Genomic DNA, 5,177 nt, shown 5'->3' on the forward strand with positions numbered 1-5,177 from the left:
TTCAGGCAGAGCAGTCCAGAAGATAGTCTTGCAAGTGGCCTCAGGGCCATTTATGTAAATAATTCCAGTGTCTCAGATACCTGGAGTCTGGCCTATGAGAGATGGGGGAGGTGAGGTGATGGATTCTAGGAGGGCATGTCTCCATAACCCTGCAAAATATTTTTTCCATAAGGAAAAGGAAAGCCCATATAGGGCTCCAGGGTGCCATATACATATTTAACTCATTCAATCCTTACAGTGATCCTATGAGGTAGATACTATTATGTCCATTTTACTAATGAGGAAACTGAGGTTTAGAGAGATTAAGTAAACTGCCCAAGGCGAAAAGCCTACTAAGTGCAGAGAAGGGATTAGAATTTAGGCAATCTGGCTCCAGAGCCTTATCTTCTGAACTGAAAGGATTTCCCTATCACACTATTCCTTGATGCTTTCTGTATAACCTTATTAATTCCTCCCCACAGCAGTACTGAGTTATCTGTTTGACTCTACAAGCACTCAGTATAGTTGTTAGGGGTCTTCACTGCTCACCATCACCTGAGCCTTCTTTACAAATAAAATTAAGGTATCTTTAAGATATTTTCTGGCTCCAGAATCCTGTGTTTCTTAGGTAGACATGATTGCATATTTCCCCTTCATGTAAGCTTGAACAATGTTCCAGAAAGTGTACTAATGGTAGCACAAAACTACTACTACTACTACTACTACTACTACTACTACTACTACTACTACCACTACTACTATTACTACTACTACAAGTAGTAGTTAGTAATAATAAGTATTACATTATCATCATAGGAACCTACCTACCATTGAGATTGCCACACATCTTTAAAGTTTTGGAATACAAATTAACATCTTCTATAGGAACCCCTCATTGTTTTTACTAGGAAATGCTGCAAAAATTTTAGAGAAGAAACATTAATTAGCCTATATTGTCCACTTAGGAAGAATATGTAATGCTGTCAGATGCAGTAATCCACATCTCACAACCAGATGTGACCCCTATTAACCTAAAACGTACTGAAATAGGGCACCTGGGTGGTTCAATTGTTTAAGTGTCTGCCTTTGCGTCAGGCCATGATCTCAGGGCCCTGGGATCAAACCCCTCGCGGGCCTCCCTGCTTAGCAGGGAATCTGCCTCTCTCTTCCCCTCTGCTCCTCCCCACTATTCGTGCTCTCTTAAAAATAAATAAAACCTTTAAAAAAATAAAATGTACTGAAAGTATGGCATATGTTATTAGTTATATGACTAATTTTTATATTAGTTATATGACTAAGTTTTAGTTATATGACTAATTTTTCATTATTTTCTCTTTGAGATTAGAGATCTCATGTAGGAGATGGGGGCATTATTAGAAAGGAACACAATAACAATTATTACCAGGAAGAGAAAAAAGGAATTATACCAGAGCCCATGTTTGGGCTAAGAAATATCAAATGTGTGCTGAGATTATAGATGTCTATACATTGCAAATTGGTCTGCAATTAAATTAGACTGGAAGTTAGACTTTGCATAGAACTGTAGGTAATTACATTTGAAAGACAGACCCTGGATATCTGGGAATGCTTTTTAGAATAGTTCTTTTCAAACATGGATTAAAGAGGTCTTTTCCTACTTGTCTGATCTAGTTCTTTCATGTTAATTTTACTGAATAGAGAATATAGAGAAACTCTACCTTTAATGAAAAATCGTGGAAACTATTGATCTTAGACTGTAGTGTCTATTACAGTTCAATAGAGCCTTCCTCTTTAACCTTTGTTAAAAAAATGAAAAGTGTGGGGAAAAACACTTGAAAAGTTACTTTCTCCACAAATGATGGATAATTGCCCATTTCTTTTAGCCCCACCATTCTGTACATTCTAATGTGATGTATAGTTTATCCAAAATGTTTTTAATATTTCTATAAAAACATTAAACATAGGATAAGTCCTGGATGCTAGATGAAAACCATGAACTTTAATTTAAAAATCAATCTTTTCCTCTATGAATAATAATTTCTTCTCTAAAAATGAATGATACTTAAGGAATTACATGAAAATCATTATTATGTATAATATACAGGAAATCAACATGCAACGACCACATAAAATAAGTTAAACACTGATTTTATTTTTATTAGCCCTACTGGAATTTACATACTATGGAATCACACATTTAAAGTATACAGTTCAATGGTTTCTAGTATATTCAGGGTTGTGCAACTAGCATCACAATCTAATTTTAGAACATTTTTATCACCCACCCAAAAAGTCCATACCCATTAGTAGTCATACACATTTTCCCCACCTACCCATTCTCTGCTCTAGAAAGCCACTAGTCTACTTTCTATTTATATAGATTTGCCTCTTCTGAATATTCCATCTGTAAATACCTTGTGTGGTCCTTTGTGATTGGTTTCTTTCGTCTAGAATATTTTTAAAAAAGATTTATTCTAGAGAGAGAGAGAAAGAGAGTGGGGTGGAGGGGGAGAGGGAGAGGGAGAGGGAGAAAGAGAATCTTAAGCAGACTCCCTGATGAATGAAGAGCCTGACTCAGGACTTGAGCCCACGACCCTAAGATTATGACCTGAGTTAAAATCAGGAGTTGGATGCTTAACTGACTGAGCTACCCAGGTGCCCCTTTTCTAGAATATTTAAGGATCCATGTTGTAGCTTGTATCAGCATTTCATTCCTTTTCATTGAGGAATAATATGCCATTATATATGGTTAAATATATTTATTCATTCATCAATTGATGGACATTTGGATTCCACATTTTGGCTATTATGAGTAATGCTGCCATGAACTTTCATATACAGGTTTTTATGTGGTTGGATGTTACGACTCTTGGTATATATCTAGAAGTAGAATTGCTAGGCCACATGGCGACTGTTTAACTTTTTTGAGGAACTGCCAGATTGTTTTCTAAAGCAGCTGCACCATTTACATCCTCACTGGCAATGTATGAGAGTTTCAATTTCTTCACATCCTCTCTGAAGCTTGTAATTGTCTTTTTGATTATAGCCATTCCATGGGTATAAAGTAGTATCTCGTTGTGGTTTTGATTTGCAGTTTTGTGGTGGTTAATGATGTTGAGCATCTTTTAATGTTCTATTTTTAAATCTTTTACTTGGTTAATAATGTAGAATTTAACCCCATTAGGTGATAGCTGGTAAAATATTATTGTCAGTTTTTAGTAGTTCATTGCTAATGAGGTCAAGGCTGCACGATCTAGCTCTAAATGAATTGGTTAGCTTTTATAGAGAAGATTGTGTTTAAATAGCTACACTCATATGTCCTAAGTCTGTTCAATGATTTGACAGGCCCTTGATCTTGCCACTTAAGAAGGTGTGGATGGATCAACCAAAAAGTATGTCCTAATGACTCCAAATATTATTGGAGTAATAAAATACAATTTATTATCAACACATATTATTAAGAGCAATGATTTATTATTTTACTAAAAATGGTATTTGCTCATTTCAAACATTTATGAACCATCAAAAAGATACAAAGAAGAAAGCAATAAATTGTTCTAAATCTCACTTTTTTAGAAATAACCAGTTAGGTTTTAGGGAACTGTAATATCTTTAAACATATACAGTTAGATTTAGGGCCAGATGGTTGAATGCATAGAAATAATTTCATGAGAATGGGTTATTAGATCAGCTTTTTAAAAATAAAAAGGTATCAATTAATTTTACCTGAGTTAACAAAAAAAGAAAAAAATACTTAAGTGAAACAAAGAATGATTAAATTGATTTAAAGCTCACCTCCCATTTTGTTTACCATGACTTCTCCAGTTCTGATTTTTTTTTGTTCACGTCTTGAATGGCTGAATATCATCATCAGAAAGTTTTTTCAGGACAGCCCGGGTGGCTCTGCGGTTTAGCACCGCCTTCAGCCCAGGGTGTGATCCTGAAGACCTGGGATCAAGTCTCACGTCGGGCTCCCTACATGAAGTCTGCTTCTCCCTCTGTGTCTCTTCCTCTTTCTCTCATGAATAAATAAAATTTTAAAAAAAGTTTTTTCAAAAAGAACCCCCATAAGTGTGATAGCAGAAACTTTTGGTGAACCAACATTACTTTTCCATTTTTTAGTATAATACTCCCAATTTTAGATGTACGCACTGCTCCCAAGAATAGGGTGTATAAGCCTAGCTTCCTTTGCAGGTACATGCCCTCTAAGTTCTGGCCAGTGAGGTGTAAGTAGAAGTGTTATATGAAAATTACGCAAATATCCTTAGAGGGGGATGTGCCCATAATCTGTTCTCCTTCCTGCTAGCAAATGCAAGTTGCTATGCCTCCAGACTTTTTATGAAACTTTATTTTTATTATTTTTAAAGTCAGTTTTTAAGGAATTCCACATTAATTCCTTTCACTGCCAATTACCTTGGTCCCTCCAAAGTTAGAATCATAACCTTCAAAATAGCCCTTTTAAGAAGAACCTTTGTTCAAACCACAGTTCACTGTCATTCCACAATTGTTTTGGTTGGGATTCTTTATCTCCATTCGAATAAGGACATGCTTAAAAAACCCCCTCCCCCCTGTAATCTTTGGGATTCAATTTCTTCAAGCAATTTACTTTAGTGCCCTAGAAGTCAAATTGAAAGAAGCACATGAATTGCTATTTTGGCAAATGATCTAAAATATATAATTATTAATTTTCCAGTCTACTCCTGAGCCTAGCAGAAAATGTTATAAGTCTCATTGTCACCACTGCAATAAATCTGCTGTGATGGAAGCATAACTTGTGTTTCAATATAGCCACAAAACTTCTTTTAAAAAAAATTTTTTTTAAAGATTTGAGAGAGAGAGAGAGAGAGAGAGAGAGAGAGAAACATGAGCAGGGGAGAGGCAGAGGGAGAAAGACTCCCTGCAGAAAAACTTTAAAAACACCTAGATTCAGCAATTGCTAATATTTGCTTTATTTTTTCTTATACATACATACATGTGTATGTATATAAATAACACATTTCTTCCTGAGTCATTTGAAGGTAAGCTGCAGACATTTTACTCTTAAATATCAGGATATGTTTCCTAAAAATAAGATTTTTTTAAAAAAGATTTTTATTTATTCACAAGAGACAGAGAGAGAGGCAGAGACACAGGCAGAGGGAGAAGCAGGCTCCATGCAGGGAGCCTGACATGGGACTCGACCCCGGGTCTCCAGGATCATGCCCTGGGCTGAAGGCAGG

At 35.7% G+C, this 5,177-nt stretch overlaps 1 non-coding gene across 1 annotated transcript; it reads right to left on the bottom strand.

The window, feature by feature from the left end:
* Positions 1–4,672: 4,672 nt before the first annotated feature.
* LOC129512235 (small nucleolar RNA SNORA1) lies at positions 4,673–4,792 on the bottom strand. Its single transcript, XR_008664978.1, has one exon. It is a non-coding gene; the product is annotated as a small nucleolar RNA SNORA1 (small nucleolar RNA).
* Between the last annotated feature and the right edge of the window lie 385 nt (positions 4,793–5,177).

The sequence above is a fragment of the Nyctereutes procyonoides genome, unplaced genomic scaffold (assembly GCF_905146905.1).
Source record: "Nyctereutes procyonoides isolate TBG_1078 unplaced genomic scaffold, NYPRO_anot_genome, whole genome shotgun sequence".
NCBI classification, from domain to species: Eukaryota; Metazoa; Chordata; class Mammalia; order Carnivora; family Canidae; genus Nyctereutes; species Nyctereutes procyonoides.